The sequence below is a fragment of the Pogona vitticeps genome, chromosome 6 (assembly GCF_051106095.1).
Source record: "Pogona vitticeps strain Pit_001003342236 chromosome 6, PviZW2.1, whole genome shotgun sequence".
Lineage (NCBI taxonomy): Eukaryota > Metazoa > Chordata > Lepidosauria > Squamata > Agamidae > Pogona > Pogona vitticeps.
In genome coordinates this window covers 64,441,132-64,469,108 of record NC_135788.1, presented here as the reverse complement: position 1 = coordinate 64,469,108, position 27,977 = coordinate 64,441,132, and the positions used below count along the sequence as shown (strand labels likewise).

The following is a 27,977-nucleotide window of genomic DNA, read 5'->3' as shown; positions in this document are numbered from 1 at the left end:
CTTAAAGAAATGGGAGTGCCTGACCACCTTATCTATCTCCTGAGAAATCTATATGTGGGACAGAAAGCAACAGTTAGAACCGGATATGGAACAACTGATTGGTTCAAAATTGGGAAAGGAGTACGACAAGGCTGTATATTGTCTGCCCGCTTATTTAACTTATATGCAGAATACATCATGCGAAAGGCAGGGCTGGATGAATTCCAAGCCAGAATTAAGATTACCAGAAGAAATATCAACAACCTCAGATATGCAGATGATACCACTCTGATAGCAGAAAGTGAGGAGGACTTAAATAACCTTTTAATGAGAGTGAAAGAGGAGAGCGCAAAAAATGGTCTGAAGCTCAACATCAAAACAAACAAACAAAAAAACTAAGACCATGGCCACTGGTCCCATCACCTCCTGGCAAACAGAAGGGGAAGATATGGAGGCAGTGATAGATTTTACCTTCTTGGGCTCCGTGATCACTGCAGATGGTGACAGCAGCCACGAAATTAAAAGACACCTGCTTCTTGGGAGGAAAGTGATGACAGACCTAGACAGCATCTTAAAAAGCAGAGACATCACCTTGCCGACAAAGGTCCGCATAGTCAAAGCTATGTTTTTTCCAGTAGCGATGTATGGAAGTGAGAGCTGGACCCTAAAGAAGGCTGTTGGATAGTTAAAAGAGCAGGTGCTAGGGGCAAAGGAGGCAACTTGAAGAATAAGGAGAATGAAAAAAGTTAGTAAAAGGGAGACTGGAAGGGGAGAGAGGTAGTTTTGGCCATGGAAGAAGGTTATCTATCTACCTATCTATCTGTCTGTCTGTCTGTCTGTCTGTCTGTCTGGATTTCAATGTGTAAGTCTTTGTATTTGGCAATCTTCTCTTCAGTTCTAGCATGCCCTGATATTACCATATCTACTATCCAGACCCTCTTCTTTTCAACAATGATCAAATCAGGCATTTTGTTAACAAGATGTTTCTCAAGTTCATTTTCTTAGCCATTGCCACATCTTTGCACAGTTGGTTTTTCCCTGAACGGTTTTAAGGTATTGGCCCTGGAATGCTTTATTCTGCCACTGTTTTATCTCATAGTTAATTCCATTTTTCTTTGGTCGTGAGTAATTTTGCTTTATCAACTTCTTTCAGTGCTGCTTCTTGACTAGTACTATTACTTCTCTTACTGCTCTTACCCATTATTGTTATTGCCTTAGAGTTGCTGACACTATATCTTTCTGTGGCAGTGACTTGTCACACAGCTATGCAGAGAAGTATGTGGAGGAAGACAATAGCAGAGCAGACAAGGAAACCCCATGTTAAATATCTTTGTGTGTCTCCACATGCAAAGCAGGAAGATAACAAAAAGTTCAAGGAGAGCCATACAATATGCATACTCATTTGTTGTTCATTCAATACAGTTGTAGGTCAGCCATTTAAAAACAGTGCAAAACAAAAAGAAAAACAAATTACAGTGATCTCAAATGGAATATGTTACATGCAGGAGAAGTTTCAAATCCTCATTTGAACCATGCAGTGCTCCCAGTATGGTGTGTAAAATGGTTCACCAGTTTATCTGTGAAGATTCTCAGTCATCAAGGTGAGGTTATCTGAAAGATGAGTCATGGCACCTGGACTTCTTTCTTATTAGGTTGAAATGTTTCGCTACTCATCCAAGTAGCTTCTTCAGTCTTCAGTTGTTGTTTTATTGTCATGTATGCCACTGCACAGAATTTGCAACCTTGGCTGTAAATTTGCATGAAGAATCAGAAAAAAAGAGGTTGACATAATATATCAGATCTGCCTGAATTTTTTTAGAATAGAAGAAATATACATATTCCAAATATCTTTGTAAAACAGACAATACAGTAAAACAAATTATGATCTCAACTTCACCTGGCTAGCAAGGACAAAGGCACTGTCAACAAGAGATGTGCAAATCGTTTCCACTAACTTAGATGGTGCTACACTAAAATAGATCAACGTGAAAGCTCTATGGTTACTGCTGAATTCTAAGTTGTAATGGTAGTCTGCCAGCACACTATAGTACTGGAGATCAACATCACAGATCCATTGTTTAATAATTTTCTTGGCTTTCAAGTTCCTGAGTTGCAACAGGTTTGATGGGTTAACATTGTAAATAATTTCACTTCAATGAAGGTAACTTGATAGCAAGCAACAACAAGAAGATTCAGAGCAGAGCAAATTAGGAATTGCTGCACTCAGTACCTCTCTCTAGCTCCAAATACAGTACAGGAAGATAACAGAAAGATAAAGGAAAGCCATATAACATATAGTAGGGGTACTTGGAGAGAGACCTTCTGTCCAATTTGTTTAACACAGTTGGCACAGATCTAGCAACATTTTTGCAAGAATATTTGTGGGGAGAGTGACATGTGTGGCATGTCAAATGTGTATTGATAATAATTAGATCTGGAAGTAAAATTCAGCAGACTTTAGCTTGAACTATTTGTGAAAATGTTCATCGTGGTAACTAACAACACTCTCAACAGTCTTTATAGTACACTTAGAAGAATTAGTAGTTAAAAGCAGGTGCATGCTCTACTTTGGAATTTTGTGGTGCAATTTATGTTTGCTAAAATTTTTGAAGTTTTATTTATCATGCTGACAAATTTTGGCCCAGACTGAAGGGTGACATTAGAAACAGTGATTGTTTTAGGAAATGTATTTATGTTAAAGCTGTTCAAAGAAAAGATTTTAAAGAGAGAAATCTGCAGAGTTTTCTGCCTTTACTTATTCACTATCATTATTTATTTGTAGTCCAATAACTGGTATTGTTGTTATACAAAACTAAATACAGTTTTATCAGATAAAACATTAAGAGACTATATGAAAAATTATTTAACAGTAGGAATATTATATGTCAATAGATACACTATTATTTTAGTATTTAAACTCTGTGCATTAATAAATACAAAATCCATAAACTAGATACAAAATAAACAAGATGATAATAAATACAGTGGGGTCTTGACTTAAGAATGGCTTGAGTTAAGAACATTTTGACTTAAGAACTGCTCTCATAGGAAAATATTGACTTGACTTAAGTACTTAGATTTGAGTTAAGAACTGAAAAAACCCACGTGGGAGGCAGGGAAAGTGCAAAATGTGAACTTTCAGTTAACTGTTGGCCAGTGAAAAGGGTGCCTGTCTGCTTCCTCACTCCTCCCAGCGTTTAGAGAGTGGATTGGGAGACAGTCTTCCGACTGCCTGGTACTGTACTGCCTGGACTGTATTTTCCCTGCCTTCCCTGAACCTTTCTTGACCTAAGAAAAAAAGAAACAAAATATCCCCCTCTATTGGTTGAAGGCGGAATAGCAGCTTCCCATTAGTTTCTATGGACGGAAAAGAGCAGATACGGATCAAATGGTTTTCAATGCATTCCTATGGGAAATGCAGATTTGATTTGAGAACTTTTTGACTTGAGAACCGCCTTCCAATACGGATTAAGTTCTCAAGTCAAGACCCCACTGTACATATCTTAAGCAGAAATGCATATCAATTTAGCAGCAAGCACTTTAACCATTTGAAAATAGCCCTGAAAAAAGGGAAGCACAGTTGAACCAGCAAATACTAATCAACTGAGTACAAACAGTTAGCAGAATTATTAATTCAACGGAGGGAACCACATCTTCCTTCGTGCACGTCTTCCTTCGACCCCTCAAAAATCTGGAGCATATATGATGTGTGGCCCTTCTGCTGAAAAGTTTGGAGAATCAAACCATCACATATTCAGTCTTCCTCTTTTCCTGCTGCCTTCAGTCTTTCCCTGCATTATTCTCTTTTCCAGAGAATCTTGCCTTCTCATGATGTGCCCAAAATAGGACAGACTCTGTTTAATCATTTTTTGCTTCCAGAGATAGTTCAAACTTGATTCTATCTAGGACCCAATGGTTCATCTTTCTGGCAGTCCAAAATATCCTCTAGCACCGCATTTCAAACCATTTTCTTTCCTGTCAACTTTTTTAACTGTCCAGTTCTCACATCCATACATGCTGTGGATCATGTGAATGATCTTGGTCTTGGTCTCCTGGAACACATCTTTAGACTTGTTTATCTTGTCTAGTTCCTTCATTGCTGCCTTTCTGAGTCTCAGGCTTCTTCTGATTCCTTGGCTACAGCCTTCTTTTGGATTGGTGATTGAACCAAGGCATACAAAAATCTCTGACTAGTTTAGTTGCTTCAATATCAACGTTAAAGTTGTGTCGTTCTTCTGTCATCATGATTTTGGCCTTCTTGTTCAGCTGTAGTCCTGTTTCAGCATGTTCTTCTTTCATTTTAAGTCACCTGAATCTAGTCCAGCTTTCCATGTGATATGTTCTGCATACAGATTTGAACAGATAAGGGTATAAAAGGCAGCCTTATCTGACACCTTAGCTTATAGGATCATACAGCTTGAACATCAGGCATTTCTTGCTCCTTGAACATCACTTCACTCACATGGGAAATTAAAGCAATGGTCTTGAAATTACTGCACTCCTTGGCATCTCCTCTTTTGGGAACTGGGATATCTATTGAATGTTTCCAGTCTATGGGCCATTGTTGGCATATTTTGACTGATTCAGTCTCTGTGGCTTGAAATAGTTATATCAGTATCCCACCTACCCCTGGTGATTTATTGCTTCCTAGTGCATTCAGAATAGCTTTCATTTTACTTTCTAGAACTACAGGCTCTTCATCATAGGATTCCTTTTCATAGGAGTCTGTCCTTCATAGGGGTTTCTTCTGCATACTTTTCCATCTTCTCTTTAGTTTCTACTAGTCAGAATGTGTGTTTCCCTGTTAGTCTTTCAGTATTTCTAATCTAGGATTAAATTTCCCTTTTATTTATTGGGTCTTCTGGAAGAGTTATCTTGTTTTCCTCTTTTTGTTCTTCTCTCTTTCATTGGACTGGTTGTAGTAGTAGTTTCTCTTTGTCTCTACATGACATTCACTCAAAAACTGCATTCAGGGCTTTGGCCTGAACATTTGTTTGTTTGTTTGTTTGTTTGTTTGTTTGTTTATTTATTTATTTATTTATTTATTTATTTATTTATTTATTTATTTATTTATTTATTTATACCCTGCCCATCTACTCTGGGCAGCTAACAATAACAGATAAAAGTAAAACAATATAATAAAATAAAACAGCAGTAATAATATAGTTCCAGATGGGAAAAATAATCAGGTGATGACAGGAGGAAAAGCCTGCCTAAAGAGCCAGGTCTTCAGTTTGCTCTTAAAAACACCCAGCAAGAGATGGCTGTTAGCATCCTGCAAGGTAGATTAGGCATAGCAGTTTCAGGGATGGAAGATGGCACTTCCTTTATACAAAGCATGGCCTTAGACCCAAAGGGTGCTGTTTGCACATCCAACCACTGGTAGAAACTAATAGGAATCATGAACCTTTTCTGAAACCCTTTGCCTCAATTTTTAATCTGGAGCTTCTAGAAGATATACACCTCTTAATACCTGACTTCAAGAACATCCTCAATTACAAGGTTGGCCTAAGAAATTTGCTGACTGAGGCACAGCAACAAAGGGTGCTTCCTGCTCACACAGATAAAAGTGCATAGCATTCAAAGCTATCCAAATTATTTTTGCACATGAGAAAGAAAAACCCATGGTCACCTCTCTCCTTCCCTGATAATACAAACCTAGCAATTAGAAGTTGATTAACAATTTGTTTCCTTTCCATGACACGCTGAATCTGCTGCCTTAGGTAGCTCTGCTCACTTATAGCTATAGTATTGTTCTAGGAAATGTGCCTCTGATCCTTCCCAGCTTCACCTTCTCTTGTTGTTACTCTAGGAGAAACAAAGGTCAATCACATAGTGTTTGTGGTAAGCACTGGGCCCCCATCCCAGGAAAACTAGTGCTTGTGTTCCTTTGCTAACACCATTGTGCTGATGGCTAAGGCCATGTTGATTCGTGGTCTCCATCCAGCACTGGCAGTTAATTTAATGGAACAGAAACACATCCTATTTTAGTAAAATAAGAATAAGAAACCGAGTACTTGTCTATCAAGCTCAATTAATACAGATATTGGTAAGACTTAAGTAAAATACAAGGTAATTAGTTCAGTATTGTTCAAAAACATTTTGCATCTGACTAGGTCTTTTTTTACCCTTTATATAATGTTTTTGGGCAATCAGGCAGAATAAAACTTGTTGGTTCCTTTTTTAACATCAAAGTCTTAATTTATCTACTGCTATGACTCACCAAACATTTATCTTTCCAAGCTGCTGTCCTTTTAAACAAATTACAGTGCTTTCATTTTGATATCTAGCCATATGTCAAGAGTTATTAGCAGCTAAATTTGTCTCTATTTGTGCATGGCAAAGCAGTAGAACTTCCTTTGACTCTATCAGTGGATATTTTCCATAAGAAAATCTATATTTTTTTAAATTCAGGTCATTATCAAAATGTCCCTCCTCATTCATTCACAAACTCAGTCACTACAGAAACCATTCTAAAAGCCAATGTGTATGTGTTACATCCTGTCAAGTAGCATCTGATTTATGGCAACCCTAATAGAGTTTTCAATATGTGATATATTTGAATGGTTTTACCATTTCCACTCCGCCCCCCAGTGAGTTTCTATAGCTGGGCAGGGATTTGAACCCAAGTCTCCTAATTCAGATACCCATGGCACTACAGGACTATTCTGCCATGTGGTGCTCTCCAGATATTCTGAATTGCAATTTTCATCCTGAGCTAGCATGACCAATGGTAAGAGATCATGTGAGTTAAAGTTCAAAGCGTTAGGACGGCACAAGATTGGGAAGGATTGCACTATAATTTGCCTTTTGTTTCTTCTTATCTTAAAACAAGATCTTTGGACAGAATGCTGTTAGTTATTTCCACTCTCTAAGTGGCCTATCGTACAAGCAGTTTCCAGGCTTGTACAAAAAGGCATTAACAGGTAGGTCCTTGTGCAAATTCAGAAATGGTCTATTCTGCAGTGAACCAGTGTTGGGTGGAAAGAATGAATATGATTCTACCCATTATATATATAAATTAGGAGATCTCTACCCCCAGTCCAAATCTGTCCCACAAATTATCTGGATCTTATTTCTGGAGGTTATTGCCTCCTCCCAACCTATAGGAAAAAGAGTCCCTCATCTCCAATTAAGGATAGATATTTCAATATGGAGAATATTTATATTCGTGAAGGATTTCATGGCCGGGATCTAATGGTTGTTGTGGGTTTTTTGGGCTCTTTGGCCATGTTCTGACGGTTGTTCTTCCTAACGTTTCACAAGTCTCTGTGGCCGGCATCTTAACAGGACAGCACTCTGTGCTCTGGTGTAGTTGGCTTTGGGAGTGCAGTATTTATGGCTGTGAGATAGGCCTTTGTGTTTTTCTGTAGATGGGTGATTAGTGTGTACGATTAGTGAGGGGGGTCCCTTCTGTCCTTTGCTGACCGTAACATTTGTTGTATTTTTGTGGTGGGCTTGCATATTGTGGTGGGCTAGACACCACACGCACCATCATCAACTTATCAGGACGCCAACTCTCCCCAGAAGAAACCTCAGTCTTAAGCAAAGGAGGAAATTTTGCAATCACACTCAATAAAATTCCTGTGGAAGACGTAATTGCCAACGTGGAATCAGCATTATATCATCTTCCAGAAGAAAAAGCAGAGGAAATAAGAGGGGAAGTGACTAGGATCCCACGGAAAGGAAAAAAATCCCAAAGCAACATAACAAGAAAGGAGAGAAGTGCAATCAAGTCCCTGAACTCAGACCCGGACATCATCATCTTGCCAGCAGACAAAGGCAACCTCACAGTAATCATGGAAACAGAAGAATACAAGGACAAAATCAGAGAACTTCTAGACCCCACCACCTATAGAAAACTGAAACGGGACCCAACCAACAAAATCACAAAACAAATAAACATGCTGATCAGGAGTTCCTCCCTGTACCCCAACGTCCTTTAACAAATCTGCAAGACAGAAGCCCTCCCACCAAGACTATACAGACTCCCCAAAATCCACAAGGACTCAATCCCACTCAGGCCCATTCTAAGTGCCATCAGCTCCCCAACATATGAATTAGCCAAACACCTAGCTGCCGTCCTACAGACCCACATTGGACAAACCTCATCCTACATCAAAGACCCAGGACATTTCATAAGCAAGGTCAGCACCCTAAAACTCAACCCTGGGGACAGACTGATCAGCTTTGGTGTAGTATTCCTGTTCACTAAGGTACCGATAAAGGACACTCCGACACTCATCCAGCAGATCTTTCCAGAAGACATCAAGGCCCTCTTCCAACACTGCCTAATGACCAGCTATTTCCAGTGGGATGATGAATTCTATGACCAGACATATGGAGTGGCCATGGGCAGCCTCCTCAGCCTGGTTATAGTAAACTTCTACATGGAGCATTTTGAAAAACTTGCCCTGGCTTGGGCACCCCTCGCACCCCCAATCTGGTTCTGATATGTGGATGGCACCTTTGCAATTTGGAGTCACGGTGAAGAAAAATTGGAAGAATTTCTCAACCATCTCAACAGCATCCACCCAAATATACAATTCACCATGGAAAAAGAAATAGAGGGCCAACTCCTGTTCTTAGATGTCATGGTCCTACACAAAACTGACTTCTGACTGGGACACAAGGTCTACAGAAAACCCACCCACACAGACCGGTACCTACACAAAACCTCCAACCACCACCCACAGCAAAAAAGAGGCATAATCAAAACACTGGTAGACCGTGCAAATTGGAACTGTGAAGCTCAGTTTCTCAGTACTGAACTCATCCATCTGAATTGGGCCCTACAGGCAAATGGCTATTCCAAGAATGAAATCAAAAGAGCCATCAAACCAAGAAAACAACACCGAATTGAAGAAGAAAAACAGCCACCCACAAATAATGTATTTCTGCCATATATCAAAGGGGTCACGTACCGCATGGGGAAACTTTTGAAAAAACCTACAAACAATATTCAAGCCCACCACAAAAATACAACAAATGTTATGGTCAGCAAAGAACAGAAGGGACCCCCTCACCACTGCAGAAGTATACCGAATACCTTGCAGTTGTGGCCAGGTATATATTGGAACCACAAAATGAAGCATCCACACCAGAATCAAAGCACATGAGAGACATTGCAGACTAAAACAACCAGAAAAATCTGCAGTAGCTGAACATGCCCTGAAACGAACTGGACATGAAATTCTATTCCAAAATACTGAAATACTGGACAACACCAGTCATTACGTCAGACTGCACAGGGAAGCCATTGAAATCCACAAGCACCAGCAAAACTTCAACAAAAAAGAGGAAAGTGTGAAGCTCAACAAAACTTGCCTCCCATGTCTCAAAAATACAGCATGCAAAAGGTCAACGAACTCTACCCAGCCACACGGACAGGGGATCACTACACACAAAAGACCAGCTAATGACACCCGTCAACCACAGGAACAGATAATCTCTTCTCCTTAGCACAACAATACACCCACAACAATACACACTAATCAGCCATCTACAGAAAAAGACAAAAGCCTATCTCACAGCCATAAATACTGCACTCCCAAAGCCAACTACACCAGAGCACAGAGTGCTGTCCTGTTAAGTTGCTGGCCACAGAGACTGGCGAAACGTTAGGAAGAGCAACCTTCAGAACACGGTCAAAGATCCCAATAAACCCACAACAACCAATGGAGAATATTTACTTTAAGAATAATAATGACAACCTAAGAATTGCAGAGCCGGAAGGGATCCTACGGATCAAAAAGTCCAATCCCTGATAAGTCACAGTTGGGAATTGAACTCCCAACGTCTGGTTTCACAGCCAGAGACCTAAGTCACTGAACTATCCAGCAGTTCTTAGAATAAAAGGTAATAAGGGCAACATGTAGATATTTATAAAACTATATGTGTTTTGCAGAAAATTGTTCGAAAATACATAATGTTTCATAATAATAAAACCTGAGTATTAAAAAAAGGTGGATGGTCATAGATTTAGAGCAGATAAAAGATGCACAATTCACACTGTATTTGTGAAAATGGGTAGTTCATTGCAAAATGAAATTGTTTCAACCATGAACTTAGGGTGTGACTACAAGGAGGCAGGGTTTCATTGTGGTAAGACTGGTCGAATTTCAGGAGAGTTGAAACTGCCCAAGGCCCCTCCCCCCCCAAATTTAGGGGCCAAAAGGACTGTCACTAGGAGAAGCGAGGTCTGAAGCAGCAGAGGCAACAGAAAAGGGAAAGAAGTCAGTGAAATCCTATTTTTCTTCCCTTTAAAGTCTCATCTGAATGCACAGACTGAGGAGGAAGCTATTTTGGGCAAAGAACAGGGAACACCCCTTGCAGAGAGTGGAAGAGTACAGAATGACTTTGGAAAATACTCTTGACCAGAACTCTAAGCAAGTCAAAATGTTTGTTTTATATATGGAACTTTTAAGGACCTAAATAATGATGCAGAAGAAAGTTAGGCGCAATGTGTCAGTGAAAGCGAAAGTGGATTAGACCCTATATATGATGAGCCACGGTAGAAGTGAGCCTCCCCCCACATTTTGCAGCTTGATCAGGAGAAGAAAGAGAAAGGAAGAGTAGGGAGAAAGTGACTTTTTGAATGAACTGTTTTAATAAGACTCACTCCTGTGGGGCAGTATAATCATAAACTATTTCATTACAATTCCAAAGGATGTAACCAGAATCAGAGAATTAGAGACAAGAACTTTGAATTTAGGAAGAGTTTTTAATTTATGTATTAGTATTGGAGAGGAGACACCGTGGTTTGCATTGACGTAGTGGTGGAGGCGACCCCCCTCCCTACGGCCGGGAGCAGCTTTGAGTGGAGGGGCTGAAGGAAGGAAAAGTACATTAAATGAAAAATTATTTCAACAGGAGACAAATCCTTACTCCCTGCTAACTACTACTAATCACAAAGGCTGGAGAGAAGGATTCAGTTGTAAATGTCACTTGCGTCAAGGCACTGTTCCTTCAAACACCCATTATTTTGACTTGGGAACTGTGAGAGTACTCTAAACAGAGAAAAATCCTAGTCTAAGCTTCAGAGATGTGTTGAATGAATGAAAAGTGAGGCTACAGTGCCATCTGCTGGAGAGAGACTAGATATCACCCTTTAAAAGAGACTCAAAAAACACCTTAAAAAAAAGAAAGAAGGAAAAAAGGGGAAATCTGAAGAATGGCAGTGAAAGGAGGAAAGACTCCAAGAGGCTCTCCTGCACAGGAACAAAGCCTGAGTAGATTAATGGGACAAAAGATGCTGAAGGACTGGCAAAATAGTAATCAAGACATGTTATCTACTGGATTACAACAGAAACAAGGAGGGATGACTCAGCTGTCTGAACAAATCAAAGATTTAAGGTTGCAAATTATTGATATTAAAAACTAAATTACAAAAAAAAAAAAAATGAAAAGGAAATAGCTAAAATAGCCAAAGTTTCAATGAAGATGGAGCCCATCAAGGCAGAGCTGGAAGGGACACAAGAGGAAAGAAAACAAGATGAAACCAACTTGCTGAAGTTACAAATGGAGGGAGCCAACCTCATTCTTAGATTTCAGAATTTTCCATAACAAAAAGGCAAAGACACAATGCAATCAATAATTAACTTTTTAGCCCCACCTATGTAGATGTGACCAGAAGAAGTCTAGCAAAATATAGATACAGTTAGAAGAATTCATATAGTATATACCAGGAATAATAAACACCCCAGAGAAATTCATGTTACATTCACGAGAATGATATCTCAAGAAAAAGTTCTAAAGATCATGCAGGATAAAGATTCTACTATAAAATGGAAAGAAATCAAGATTCTGAAACATTCTGTGGCAAATAAAGCAGAAAAGCAGATAATACATGGCATTGACAAAGCTCTTGAGAGCAAACTCAATTACATATAAGTGGTTGATACCTGAGGGTGTCTTCTTCCAATATCAGTCACAGAGATATTCTATTAACAATGAAGGCAGAAGATTTTATGGAAAAAAGGAGAAATGGCTGGGTAGGAAAGAAGAGGAAAAGGCAGTTGAGAAACAGGAAGTGGAGCAATCTAGCGGATCATTAGGACCAAATTCAGGAGGAAGCTCAGAATCTGAGCCAGAAGACGAAACAGGGAGTGCCAAAGGAAAGCCCACTATGTAAACAAGAGGATCTAAGAGGAGGAAAGAAAACCGTAATAATAAAGATGGATCAAATGAGTAAAATTGCTTGAAATTCTGTCAGTTAACGTAAATGGCCTAAATTTAACCCAAAAATGTAAAAGAATTTACCAACAACTCCAGAAATTAAAATTGGGCATTATTTCTCTCCAAGAAACTCATATGAAAAGAAGAAACCAACATCTGTTAGAAAATTAAAAAATTTGGAGAATCATTCCTAGCAGCAGATTAAAATAAGAAAAAGAGAGGTGTGGCAACATATACTGTATATATATGAAAGGGAGATTCACACATTGATAAAAAACGGGCTTCCAAGAAGAAAAAAGAATTGAATACTTGGGATTCCAAATAATAAACAAGACAAGCACATTAATAAAAGACAATTATATGAAACATTTTAAGGAGATACAGAAAGATTTGGAAAAGTGGGACAAGTTACAACTTTAATTGATGGGGAAAATAGCGGTAATCAAAATGAATGCGCTGCCTAAATTTATCTTTCTTTTTCAGACAATACCAGTTAATGTTAAAGCAAACACTTCTTCAGGACTTTAGTAGAAAAATAATGAGATTTGTTTGGCAAGGAAAAAAATTGAGAGTAAGGTGAAGCCATTACAAGATTCTAAACAAAGGACGGGTTTTGGTGTTCCGGATTGGGATATCTATTATAGGGCCTGTGTACTGACCTGGATTAAAGAATGGATTACTCTGGATAATGAAAGGTTGCTTCAACTGGAAGGAGATGATCTTAGCCTGGGGGGGCATGTTTTTCTATGGTACCAAAAATTTTAAAATTATAAAGTCTTCAATAATCATATAAGAAAGTCTTTGTTATGGATTTGGAATAAGACACAAAAGCAAATGTATAGTGGGTGTCACCATTAGAAGCATTTATACAGCCAACCTTAATGGATTTAAAACTTTTGAGTTATAGAGATTGGCTTAAGAAAGATGGGGTATTAAAGACTAGAGAGGAGCTAGAGGAGCACAAAGTCTAGTCTTTACAACTAGACTCCCAAGTATGTAAAAGATAAAATAGTGGACTTTTATGAATTACAAACGGCATTTGATAAACTACTGTTAGGGACAAGTGATACAATAATTAAAAGAATGTACAAATATCTCCTAAATATGAAAATGGAAGATGAAGTGGCGAAAGACTGCATGATAAAAAGGGAAACAAAACATTGGACATAATATTGATTTAGAACAGTGGGCACAAATTTGGCAGAATAATATTAAATTTACAAAATCAGGAATTTTAAAGAAAACATATGTAAGATGTTTTATAGATGGCACATGACTCCAGCTAAACTGTCTAAAATGTATGAAAATATCTCCAGCAAATGTTGGAAATGTAAAATACATGAAGGTACTTTTTATATCTGGTGGATATGTAGGGAAACCAAAAAATTAGAGATCAGTACATGAAATGTTACAAAAATTGGTATCTTCTGCAATACAACTTAAACTGGAATTGTTTTTATTGAATATTATGCCTGAAATTGTAGATAAAGAAATGAGATATTTGATAATACATGTAATTACTGCAGCAAGAATGCTGTATGGAAAACACTGGAAGAAAGAAGTACCATCTCTTGAGGAGTTGATAGAAAAGATACTGTAAGTGGCAGAGATGGATGTACTAACAGAAGCATTAAGTGAAAGGTCATCTCAAAAAGGACTCAAAAACTGGAAACGACTTTATAATTGGATTGGAAATATGGATTGGAAAGTATAGATAAAAGAAGAATGTGGATGTCCAAGGGAATGGAGAGATTAGTAACTATAGATGCTCTGGTAAACATTGCTAAATTGATTCTTTTTGTGATCTTCCTTTTTAGCATAATTGTGTAAGTGGATGTAAGAATGCTTTCACTCTCTGGAATGTTACCCCTTCCCAATCCTTATCTGTTCTCTCCCCGCCTCCCTGTACCGCCCTCCTAATTTGTATTCCCATTGAAAATGAACAACGAAAACTTTGTGTGTGACTACACAGCAAGAGAAATGCAAATTCATTCACTGTGAAGTCATACTGGGTAATTTGGGTTTCCCCAGGTGTGTTCACATTAACTGGCCACACAGGAGAAATTGGCTAAATAGCCTTGTTTGCAGCTTGTTAACATAGCTCTTTGATAGCCCAGCAGGAGGTGTGGTTATAGGGAATTACCTAATAATAAACTTTTCCCAAGATGGCGCAAAGCAGATGGCAGTGTTTTTGCGTTACTTTTGTTTGTTTTGGCTGCTGTTTTAGCAGGGGGGCTGTGGTGTCCACCCAGGTCATGAATATTAATGAGCTATCTGCATGTACCAATTAGAGTGCTGGAGAGGCCAAGTCACCAAGTCTCTGTAGGAGGGGGAGAAGAGGAGGATTGATAAATTTGGAGTTGGGGAATAGAGAGAGAGAGAGTTAGTGGTTGAGAGTGTCTCTACAGAGACTCTATACATGCCAGTAGGACCACCTTGCTTTTGTGCCCGGATCTAGAGTTTTTGTACCTGACTGTGGGGCATAGGGATAGATTTGGAATGATGTTGGTGTACCATTCTCCTCGTGACTCAGCAGTAACACTGCCAGGGCTGTCTAGTTCATCTCGGCTGCAACGTTGGGCTCACCCAGACTATTGATAGCTGGGGATTTCAACATCCATGCTGAATTTGAACTATCTGGCCCAGCCCTGGAGTTCATGTGTGCCATGACAGCCATGAACCTATCCCAACATTTCATCTGCCCTACACATTCAGCTGGCCACACTCTGGACCTGGTGTTCTCGACTGCAAAGATGGATAGTATCTGAGGGCAGGCACTGTGAACTCCCGTCCTCTGTCATGGACAGATCACTTGCTACTGAGATTCAACCTGTCTACCGCAAACCCCCTCCACAGGGAGAATGGATCCATGAAAATGGTCCGCCCTTGCAGGCTTCTTGGCCTGGAATGGTTCCAAGAGGCTCTGGGAGGGCTTCCAGCCAACCTGATAGATGACCTTGTTGAAGCCCAGGTCGGTAGATGGTTTCTGGAGATGACCGAGAGAGCTGACATGATTGCCCCAAACACCCTCTCCACTCCAGAGCTTGCATTGCTCCTTGGTATACTGAGGGGCTGCAAGCTATGAACTTATCAAGGAGATTGCTAGATAGCAGGTGGAGAAGAGATCAGTCAGCACAAAATAGGGCTGCAGTCAAAATTATGGCAATAAATATCCTAATACCCTTGAACAGGCAAGAAAGACTTTTAACATTGAGAGAATTGGTGAGGCTGCAAACCGACAATTGTTTCATGTGGTCTGCAACCTTACCATTTCTGGCCATTCAGTGCCTCGTTTTGAGTTCACCAGTGATCAGTTTGCAGCCTTTTTTAAGAATAACGATCAAAGCCATTTGTGCCAACCATGACTCCACCAGCAGTTTAGCTGATCTGGGGGTGACCATTGCCGCTCCATCTCCCATTGCCCAGTTGGTTCAGTTTGACTCTGTAGTAAAGGAGGAAGCTTCCAGTGTGGCAGTGGGGGGTAAGTTAGAGAGAGGAAGGGGAGGAAGGCTGTGGGGATGGGTGGCTGCCTATCAGTCTGCCAATCAGTTGATCAATAGCCAGTAGGCAGAATGGTGTTTTTTTTTAATTACAAAGGATGAATAAAAACAGGGAATATTCATTGATCCATATTCGTTGGGACTTAAAATTTGATGAATATGGATGGACAAATATTTAACAAATCAGTTATTTTCATCAAAAATGATTTCTTTTTATTTTTCGTCCCCATCTCTACCCTTGATTGATATTCAGTCCTTTTAAAAGTATCATCTTATACCTTATCTCTGCAGTTTCTCTTTGAAGCCTTTTTTTGTTGCATCCCTCCCCCCTCCCCTGAATCATGACTTGCAAACCATTTAAAGAGTGTTTAGGTAGACCAACAAATTCCAAAACATGCTTTGTGTTTTGTGATACCTGATGTCAGATTTATGTCCATTAATTATTTTGCACAGATATTTGCACAGATACTGCAGCGTAGACTGCAGAATTGTATTGCTGGCAAAGGATGGCATAAGTCATATTAGCAGAGTAAAAAAATACATGTGCCCCTGGGGTGACCTATAATCATGTTGCCAGAGTAGATGTGAGGACAGAGCTGGCATCTGGGATTGTAGCAGGGTTTAGTCCCCTTCTCTGTATCAGTGCTGTCTAGTCCGTTGTGTGTCAATAGTTGCCTTTGATTGATGGGGGGTTGTTTGTAAGCAAGTTTAGGACCATTTGGATCAATTGGACTTTTGGAGGAGCTGACAAACCAAATGCTCACAAATTCTGTGGCTTTACAGCTGTGCAAGTCACTAGGCTAAGCAACAGAATTTCAGCCAAAATGTTAAAATAAATTCAAGATAGTTTCAGCTCAGAGCAACAAATCAGAGCCATTCTCAGTTAGGCTGTCCAAATAGGGAGTGCCAAGACTGGTGGAAAATATAATTCTTCAAAGTCATAATCACAAACATGGAACATATCAGATGGAGAAGTGTGGGAAGAAGAGGTAGGAGAGAATTTCCTTCCTTTGAATGCATTCAGTGATTATTATGGATGCATTAAGAAAATGCATTCATGAAGGAAAAGTACTAAAAAATAAGCTACAAAGAATTGGTCTCAGCAATAGTAGAGCAGTAGAAATGCATGATGTCATGTCTGTGTGAGCATGAGCAGCTGCACATCTGATCATCACCATGTTAGCATCTGCTTATCTTCCCCAGTTGATCAGGAATTTCAATTAAACATTGAAATGTGCTGAGTTATTTTCATCTAAACATTAAAAATAACACTTGGCTGCCTCATCATCTCCTATCTAATACTGAATTACTGTATTCTTATACAGTGGTGCCTCGCATAGCGAGGTTAATCCGTTCCGGATTAACCTTCGCTATGCTGAAGCATCGTTAAACGGTACAGAAAAGCCCATTAGAATGCATTAAACATGGTTTAATGCGTTCCAAATGGGCCAAATACTCACCGTTTAACAAAGCTTCGTAATGGCCGGCAGCCATTTTCGCGCCCTCGCCTCGCTTAACGAGGGCGCAAAAACACTGCGGGCGGCCATTTTAGGCCATTTCCCGGCTTCCGGCGGCCATTTTGGCCGCCGAACAGCTGATCGGCGGGGGGCGTTTTGCGAAGATCGGTAAGCGAAACGCTTACCGGTCTTCGCAAAGCGAATTTTTCCCTATGGGAAAAACGTTGTGCGATCGCATTAGCGATCCGAAAAAACGGATCGCTATGCGATTTAATCGTTATACGGTGCGCTCGTTAAGCGAGGCACCACTGTATATGGTACTTTCCTTGGCTTCCAATAATGGTATAAGTATCCAAGAAGAAAGCAAAACCTTTTAAAGGAAGAATCATGAGGTTACATAATATGGAAATTAAAATAAGTGTAGCTAAACCTATTGTTCATATATGTCGAGTTAAAAATTATTAGATTAGGTCAAACCAACTGGTGCTTATTGGCTAGAAAAATACATTTAAAAGAGATTGAAGTCCAATCAGTACTTATACATCCAAGCCAATTTAGAAAAAAATGTGTTATTTTGCTCTAAAGAAAGGGAATGATTTTTGATTAAACAGTAAGAGACTTCCGCTTCTCAAAAAGATAATTACAAGGTTGAGACATTTACACAAGTCTTTTCTTTATCTTCATTTTTCTTCATTTGGTTTGACACACAACTCTGGATTCCATTTATTTAGAACTTATTAATTTCACATATTTTAGCCTTTCTCTCCTGATCTGTGAGGGAGCTGTAATTTTGTTCAGCTGAATTCATCACAGTGCTCCACAACATCCGAAATCCCACAGGGTTCACAAGTACATAGAGCTTGAGAGGTAGTATAGTGATAAATCTACTGAGAGACCAATCCAAATCATGGTTGTAATTCCCAGTTTGTCTGTAGATGTGTTTATTTCATTTGAAAATGATACCTTGGTGAAGTGCATGCTGCCATGCACATGATGTCCTTTAGGCTTGTGGCTTCCTCTCTTTTGTTGCATTGGATGTGGTGGCATAGGATTATTTTTCTTAAATAAACAAAGTGTGCTAATGTGATTAGCTGTTTAAGGAATCAGAACTAGTTTCAAATTTCTTGATCAGTTTATAGTAGATAGATTAGTACCTTGGTAAGATGTTAACATAAGACATGTTTTATGTGTTTCTTTGGTTCATGTTATTCATGTTTTGCTGTTGATCCATTTTATGTGAAACAGCTTTATTTTTATTTCCCAAGCCCACCATTTTCCAATGGTTCAGCATGGGCAGCAGTGTCTAAAATTTGAACTCATACAATCAAAATACAGTAGTTATAGAACAGTGTAATCAAAAGTACTGGAAAGCTTAGTGGATGAGAGTTTTTCTAATGAGGCACATTGCTAAACTGGAAAAGCTGCTGTAATATAAAGTTGATAATGATTCTCCATGTCTTCTCTTTGCTTAAAAGACTGATATTGCTGCACTGGAAAGATAATTGCCTGCCTCTTGATATTAAAAGTATGAAGGGCTATACAATCCTTTCAGCCTTTAACATCTGAAGGCTGTTATGTGGCATATAGATGTCATCACATGCATACTTATCTGGATGCTTATAATTATATGCTGTCAAGTAATTCTGATATTTGGTGATGCTTGCTAAGGTTTTCCAGGTATTTAGAAATGATTTACCATTCCCTTCTCCTGGGGGAACTCTGGGACTGTGAATCTTGCCCAAGACTACGCAGGCTGGCTTTTCTCCAAGGAGGCAACCTCCCTCTACAGAAATAGGTAGCCACTGAACTCTCCAGTCAGCATCTAGACATTTAATCACCTTTAATTGAATTCCATGCATAGGATATTTTATTGTTGCAATTTCATTCCATGGTAGCTAGTGTGCTGTGATGGACAGAGTAATGGATTAGGAGACCTGAGTTCAAATTCATGCTTGGCCATGGAAACTCCTAAGGGTGGTGGTGGCGGCGGCACTGGTAAAACCAATATTTAAATATTTCACTTGCCTTGAAAGCCCTTTTAGGGTTGCATTAAATCAGTTCCAAGTTGATGGCATGTAACATCAAGCTCATAGTCCTTGTAGTTTTTGTTATGAAAAACTATTCCTAAATTGCAATAGCAGCTGGAATATAAACCACAAAGCTTGTTGTGTTTTCCATGTTATATCTTTGAAAGGAGTCTAAGTTAAAACAAATTAAATAAAACATGTTTTTGGGCTAAGTCTTTTAAAATGAACTTAAATTCATTTTCTTTCTTAAATGGTTGACTTGCAAACTTCTGAAAAGTGTGGTTTGAGATGAATAATAGCAGACCTTTTAAGCATTTGTTGTGGACAGTTGTAAAGTATGCCATCTGCTTATGTGTCTAGTTAATAACTGTGGAAAAGTCCTTAATTAGCTTATTTGAAGGATAATACACATTTTTTTTGTGTGTGATCGACTACTGCTACAAATTAATTTTTTGATTAGTAGTAACACACAAACTTTTAGTGTAAGATTCATTAATGTTTCATACCAAAACATACAAGCATTATATCTAGTTATCATTATAAGATAATATGACAATGTATTCAGTGCTTAGTATTAATTGTCTGGATCCAGTTAGAAGAGTTACTTAATTTAATAATGTATTTGATTTGCAAAGCCCATCCTGTTCCATTTCTTAAATATAACAGTGGGAAGATGTTGTGGCTAGACATAGGATTTTACTGTAAATGTCTAGGTTTTTCAAGGATAGAGATAGTTCTTTAAGTCTGCAACCCTGGTCAGACTATTTGTTTCCCAGCCTTTGGTCCTCAAATGTTCTTGGACTAAAACTCCATGACGCCTTCACCATTAGCAGTGCTCTAGTCCAGTGGTTCTTAACCTTGGGTTACTCACGTGTTTTTGAACTGCAACTCCCAGAAACCCCAGCCAACACAGCTGGTGGTGAAGGCTTCTGGGAATTCCAGTCCAAAAACACCTGAGTAACCCAAGGTTAAGAACCACTGCTCTAGTCCATTGTTCTAGTCTTAGAAAGTTGGTCTGTACCTGTGGAGCCCAAATTGTGTCACTGGGATACAGAGTTGTACAGATCAGAATTAAAGATAATCCTATGGAGGTGGTCACCATTTTACGTTTTGGTCATAGTTTTAATTAATTTCTGATCCACATATGTTCAAACATTTTATTGACTCATTGCTTCAGTGAACTATTGTTCCTTTGAGTGGGAAATGAAGTATTAGACAAGTTCTGTTTTCTTTTAGCGTTGCATGATACAGTAAAATAATAAATAGAAATTTTATTATTGTGGCATTCGCCCAGGTCATGAATACTCATATGCTATTTGCGTAGACCAATGGGAGTGCTGGAGGGGTGGAGTCATGAGATATAAGAGACTCAGGAGGAGGAGGAGATAGAATAGATAAGATTTAGATAAGGTTTTGAGATGAAGAATTAGAGAGTTAGTGAGTTGAGAGAGTTTTAGAGTTTGGGCGGGAGAAAGGTGGTTGAGGGTGGATAAGGAAGAATGTTTGTTTAAGAGTTAACAACATTGCTTGTTCTGTCAACACCTGTATCAATAAACAATTTCTATTTGGTTCTTTTAAGATGACATGTGGTCTGGACATCTATTATTAATAATAGGTATTGTTGATGAAATCAATGGGTGACAGCTGAGGGGCATGTAGTGTGAGCTCCTAGTTTGGTGAAACAATCAGGGGTCATGTAGCATCATGACAAATTGGTGGCATAGCACTGGGATACAAAACTGTCCAGTGAAAAGTTGAATGGGCTTGAGTTTAAATATATTCCTAGCTAGAAGGGGTTAGGATTTGTGGTAATAAGTGGTTACCCGTTAGAGTCTTGGTGAAGGCTTAGTTTTGGGACTTCTGGAGCCAGATCTGGGGAATCCTAAGAGAAGGAAAACACTACTCAAGAGAAACAATTTTACCTCAGGATTTACAAGACCGAGTGGCAAGCTCAAAATCCAGAGGGTAAAGGGCAGTGGTGGATAGAGTGGAAGGCTAGGTCAGGATAGATCTGAGGGTATAATAAAAGCTAAGCAAAAATTGTTCTTGTGTCTGGAGACAGAAATTGCCCAGAATGGGAAATATTGTGACAAGGGTAGTAGCTGAGGCCAGCTGCTTGGACAAGTACAACCTAGTTAGAAGGAAAGCCACTGAAAGAGAGAAAAAGGCTTGTACTTTTGGCTTTTGTTAGGGAGAAGAACCAGTATAGATTAATAAGAAATTGTATGGTTTATGCCACCCAAAAAGTCAGTTGTGGAGGCACAGGCTGAGCTCCATGGTACTGAGGGAAATGGGAACCCTCAAATTCAAAGAGATGAAGAAACTAAGGGACCTGTATTGATTGCCTCAGAGGGAGAAAATATTTAAAGCTTCCAATATTTTGAGAAATGGAAGCTAAAACAAGAATACAAACTCAGAGGACTAGAAATTAAAGAAAGAGGAAGGGAAAGGGAATTTGAGCAAGAAAACAGGAGAAGGAATTGAAGCTAGAATTGGAAAGAGAAAAAAGTAGAGAACTTGAAAGGGAAAGGGAATTTAAGTTAGAAACCAAGCAAAGAGAAATGCAATTCCAAATTGAAATGAAGAAATTGGAATTGGCTGCTTAAAATAATAACAACATTAATTCTAGTGAGGTAAATCTCTCAAAAATGGACCTAAAGAAATTTCCTCAATATAGGAAAGGGGATTGTCCTGAATCTTTCCTGAATTTGTTTGAGAGAGCTTGTTGGGATTTTGAGATTAAAGATGAGGAAAGGATGACAATTTTAAGGTCACAGATAAGTGGATTTTCATCTGAATTTTATTCCCAGATGCATCTGGAACAAGCTACAGATGTTGAGGGTTATAGAAAGATAGGGTATTCCAGATCTAGGATTAATTCAGAGCATCTCAGAAGGAAATTTAGATCAATTTCAAAGAAACCTGAGGAGTCTTTTACCTAGTTTGGAGCACGTTTGAAGCAATTGCTCCATAAATGGCTGGAGCAGGAACAAGTCACCTCCTTAGAACAAATGAAAATATGATTGGATTAGAACAATTTTATTCCATGTTGCCAGGGGAATTGCGTTATCTGGTCAAGGACAAGGATCCTAAAAATGTGCTTTTGTTGTTGTTTTGTTGTTTAGTCATGTCCAACTCTTCGTGACCCCATGGACCAGAGCACACCAGGCCCTCCTGTCTTCCACTCCCTCCTAGAGTTGGGTCAAATTCATGTTGGTCACTTTGGTGACACTGTCCAACCATCTCGTCCTCTGATGTCCCCTTCTCCTCTTGCCTTCACACTTTCCCAACATCAGGGTCTTTTCCAGGGAGTCTTTTCTTCTCATGAGATAGCCAAAGTATTGGAGCCTCAGCTTCAGGATCTGTCCTTTCAATGAGCACTCAGGGTTGATTTCTTTCAAAATGGATAGGTTTGTTGTCCTTGCAGTCCAGGGGACTCTCAGGAGTCTCCTCCAGCACCACAATTCAAAAGCATCAGTTCTTTGGCAGTTAGCCTTCTTTATGGTCCAGCTCTCACTTCCATACATTGCTACTGGAAAAACCATAGATTTGACTATGCAGACTTTTGTCGGCAAGGTGATGTCTCTGCGTTTTAAGATGCTGTCTAGGTTTGTCATCGCTTTCTTCCCAAGAAGCAGGCGTCTTTTAATTTTGTGGCTGCTGTCACCATCTGCAGTTATCATGGAACCCAAGAAAGTAAAATCTGTCACAGCCTCCATTTCTTCCCCTTCTATTTGCCAGGAGGTGATGGGGACCAGTGGCCATGATCTTAGTTTTCTTCATGTTGAGCTTCAGACCGTTTTTTGCACTTTCCTCTTTCACCCTCATTAAGAGGTTCTTTAATTCCTCTTCACTTTCTGCCATCAGAGTGGGATCATCTGCATATTGGAGGTTGTTGATATTTCTTCCGTCAATCTTAATTCCGGCTTGGGATTCCTCCAGTCCTGCCTTTTGTATGATGTATTCTGCATATAAGTTAAATAAGCAGGGGGACAATATACAGCCTTGTTGTACTCCTTTCTCAATTTTGAACCAATCAGTTGTTCCATATCCAGTTCTAACTGTTGCTTCCTGTCCCACATATAGATTTCTCATGAGATAGATAAGTTGGTCAGGCATTCCCATTTCTTTAACGACTTGCCATAGTTTATTGTGGTCCACACAGTCGAAGGCTTTTGCGTAGTCAATGAAGCTATAGGTGTCTGAATATGCTGATTCCATTAGTGAGATCAGCGAACTTCGATTTTCTGAGGTAAAATTTGGTAGGAAAGTGTGAGATGACAGTAAATCCAGTAAAAATATTACCTCAGTCAGGTGCAAGCTAAGAGGTGAACTCCTCATTTCCAGAGCATAGTCACCTGAAATCTATTAGTTCTGAGGGAAAAGTTAATACGACCTTTTATTTTGAACCCAAGGCCAATAAACAATGTTATGTGTGTGGGGAGAAAGATCATTTTGGGCTCAGTGTGAAAGTCAAAAGAATAGGGATCAAGATTTTCATAGATGTCACCCATTAATTTCTTGACTCTAATGGCTAATTAGATGACCTTTTGAAAAAGAAGTATTTTGTTTTCACTCAGTTACAAAGTTGACCAATGTTTCTTCCACTATATCCTAAATGCAGAGAATATTCTACAGCCAGGATACTGTCACAGAAAAGGCCGTGTTACAGATTTTGGATGTCTGAACTTTGTTAAAGTTGATAACATAGTGTAAAGGGTGTCCTTGTGGATCTCAATCCACAAGCAGAATGATTTTTTTTAAAAAAAAACTTTTTATTTAATTTTATTAACATCCATAGTATGACAATGCATGTTAGAATTGTAGTACAACACTATCACATTACTTACACATTCTTTCAGTAGATGGTCTTTCTTTATACATCCACTAGTTCATATTTTAACATAATTCTTTTTAAAATATTACATGCCTGCAATCCAAATTACTTCCCATATCACATTCGTCTTTTCTTGAGCTAATTTCATATGTTAATAATGGTTGTCAGGTTTTCATAAATTTATCCTGTTTTATTTCACTTCTATACAGTATATTTTAATTTGATTGGTCAGTTTTTCCATCAAGACCATTTGCCAGATTCTGTTCTCAAATTTTTGTACTGAAAGATCTTGAGCATTTATCCAGTTTTGTGCAATTGCAAATCTTGCTACACCAATAAGATGTGCAATTAGGCCTTTATTGAATAATTTTTAATTTCCATCATTGAATATTGTAAATAATAATAAAGCTTCATTTTTAATTATTTTTTGATTCAACAATGTTTCTATCCATTTAATTATTTCCCGCCAATATGCTTCCACTTTGGGGCAAGAGATCCACATGTGTTCTAGTGTGCCTTTACTTCCACAGTTTCTTCAGTGCCTATCTGCGATTTCTCCATTAATTTTGTGTAATTATGTGAAGCACCGTCTGTGAACTACCTTCAAAACCATTTCTTTCGCTTTGACTGATATTGATGTATATGGATATGTAGTCCATATTTCCATCCATTCTTTCTCTGATATATTGATATTCAAATTAGTTTTCCATGTTATTTTAGATCCCATACCCCTATTTTCATATCATCATCAGACATGACCACCACAAATTCTATTACTTCTCCCTTGGTCATGCCACCTATAAATTCAATGCTGCCCAGAGTAGTAGAATGACTAGATGGGTGGAATACATACATACATACAAACAAACAAACAAATGCCCTACCATTCGGCCTCTCCACAGCTCCGCGAGTGTTTACAAAATGCATGGCCCTCGTAGTGGTGCACCTTCCCACCCTTGGAATCTCGGTGTTCCCGTACATCGATGACTGGTTACTTGTGGCTCACTCACAAGCACAAGCTCTAAAAGACTTTGCTGTCACTCTTTCTCTTTTGGCAGATCTTGGCCTCAAGGTCAATATCGACAAGTCAGTACTAACTCCCTCTCAAAGAGTCAATTATATTGGTGTGGTTCTAGATTCACATCACGCCAGGGTTTTCCTCCCTTGAGAACGCACAATCAAGATACATTGTCTTGTCATCCACTTCCACCCCGATATAGACATGTTTGCCACAGTGATTAATATGAAATGTACCCAGTACTTTTCCAGGGCAGGCATCGGCCGAGAGTCTCTCGGCGATGCTCTCATGGCGAGCTGAACCATGCACCTCCTTTACCTTTTCCCTCCAATATCATTTCTCCTCCGAACCATCAAGTTAATGACCACACAAATGGCATTGTAATCGCCCCATATTGGCTGAGGCAATCCTGATTCATGATGCTCACGTCCATGACATCTCAATCCATCCATCTCCCTCGCCTCCCTCCTCACTCAGCATCACAGACAGACTTACCATCCCTACTTACAATCTCTGCACCTAACAGCTTGGCAGATCCTCCCTCCCTGAATGCCATCTTCACCCATTCCAGGAAATGGACCACCAATCAACTATATTCATACAAGTGGTCTGCTTTCCAAAAGTTCACTCATCAGAATGATCTTCCTATGGCTTCTACTACTCTTTGAGCAGTTTTGGCCTTTCTCTCTTATCTCTTTGACTGCCATCTCTCATTATTCACAATCAAAGCCTACATGTCCACTATCATAGCTTACCAACCACAGGACTCTGACGCCGCCTTGTTATTCCGGCATTCCACCTACGCTGAAGCATTTTCTCTGGGGAGTGGCTCATCTCAATCCACCTAGGCCCTCTCCTACACCCCAGTGGTCGTTACACATGGTCCTCCAGTGTTTGTCACTTCTGCCCTTCAAACCACTTGCCACTTCCTCCGAGCACTTGCTCTCCTTTAAAGCTTTGTTTCTCGTAGCCATCACATCCACCCGTAGGGCATCCAAACTAGCAGCTCTCTGTGTGGACCCTCCATTCCTGCAATTTCATCCAGATAAAGTCACCCTATATCCAGACATTTCTTTCCTCCCTAAGGTCGTTTCTGATTTCCATGTCCATCAACCAATTATCCTACTTACCTTCTTCCCGTCACCATCAACAGGTGTTGAGCAATCCCTCCACCTCTTGGATGTGAGATGTGCCCTTGCCTTTTATGTCAAAAGGACAACCTCTTTTCGTAAATCTAAGTGGTTATTTATATAACCTCATCCACCTCACAGAGGGGCATAGATATCCTTGCAAACTATCTCACGATGGATTGTGGAGACCATACGCCTCACTTACCAGCTCACCCAGAAGCCTCTCCCTACCAATGTCAAGGCTCATTCCACCAGGGCAATGGCTGCCTCCACAGCTTTTCGTTGAGGCGTACCTGTTTCAGATATCTGCAAGGCTATTACATGGTCAACTCCATCAACTTTTGCATCCCATTATCGTTCGGCTGTATGGGCCAAGTCAGATGCGGATTTCGGTCGCGCAGTATTGTCTTTGGTCTTGCCCTCCACCTATAAAGTAAGCTTGTTAATCACCCATTAGTGTGCATTCACAGAGATCATGAAGAAGAAAGAGAGGTTACTTACCTGTAACTCTGGTTCTTCAAGTGGTCATGTGTGAATTCACACTTCCTGCTCGTGCTCCCCTCTGTCTGTCACGTCTGTCTCATTCTGCAGGCAGTGGCAGGCTTTTTGGGGAACTGAAGTAATCACCACGATGGATGGACCACATGTACTAGAGGGCAGTCCTAGTGAATGCATGTTTGAGCTCTAGCATATTCCGGAGATCTCTGCGCAGGCACAGATTAACTCATTAGTGTGAATTCACAGATGACCACTCGAAGAACCAGAGTTATAGGTAAGTAACCTCTCTTTCTGTAGGATTCTTCAAGGCATAGAACCATGGGAAGTTACAAAATGTGGTAAATAAGCCAGATATGCCTTTGCATGTTAAGCATGAGCTCCCACCCATGTGAATGCTGCAAGTATATTCATCTGAATTCACATACAATCTCTACTGTTGGCATTCATTTTAAACATCCAATGTTGTTAGACTTCTGGATGGGAAGGAATGTAAGGAACATAGTTTACCTGTGCACCTTTATCTCCCCCACCACACCCCTTGAATGAATGAATTTATTTATTTATTACGGTCGACTGACCAGCTCATGAAACATATTTTATGGCTAAGATACACAAAATGCAATTTTTAAAGTGTATTACCAGTTCATAAAACATATTATATGGCTAAAATATACAAAATGCAATTTAAAAAGTGTACAACAGGTAATTAATTGTGTACTTGTTACAGTTGTGCCTCGCTTTACGATTGCCCCACATTATAACGAAATCGCATTACGATGGTCTAAATGTTTTTTTTCACTTTGCGATGATCGGTTCCCTGCTTTGGGAACCGATTCTTCACAAAATGATGATTTTAAAACAGCTGATCGGTGGTTTCAAATGGCCACCGGGTAAACAAAATGGCTCCCTGCTGTTTTCTGGGATGGATTCCTCGCAAGACAGGCAGCGAAAACGGCTGCCTTATGGAGGATCTTCGCTGGACGCTGAATTTTGACCCCATTGGAACGTGTTGAAGGGGTTTCAATGCGTCTCAGTGGTTTTTTTTCACACTTTACAATGTTTTCACTTAATGGCGATTTTCCTGGAACGGATTATCGCCGTTAAGCGAGGCATCACTGTATAATATATGGAGAGAATGAATTACAACATTTTTAGCTATCCTTTGAAGCATTGGATTGTCTAGGGCTGGGGAACCCAACCCCTAGTCCGCAGCCTGGTACCAGGCTGTGGCCTTGGCAGGATTAGGCCGCAGAGACAGTTCTCCCACCCCCGCATGCACTCCCCCGCATGCGCACCCCCATGCATGTGTGCACAGGGTACCCTGCCCACCCATACATGTTTGTGAGTGCGCCCT

At 39.6% G+C, this 27,977-nt stretch overlaps 1 protein-coding gene and 1 long non-coding RNA gene across 8 annotated transcripts in view; one reads left to right on the top strand and one right to left on the bottom strand.

The window, feature by feature from the left end:
• The window catches only part of SUGCT (succinyl-CoA:glutarate-CoA transferase), a 506,744-nt gene that overhangs the window by 92,047 nt on the left and 386,720 nt on the right, over window positions 1-27,977 (top strand). The window lies entirely within an intron of this gene.
• LOC140708334 (uncharacterized) lies at window positions 10-27,977 on the bottom strand. The gene is made up of 2 exons (XR_012088446.2): window positions 26,419-27,977; window positions 10-1,726 (listed from the first exon to the last, which is right to left on the bottom strand). It is a non-coding gene; the product is annotated as an uncharacterized LOC140708334 (long non-coding RNA).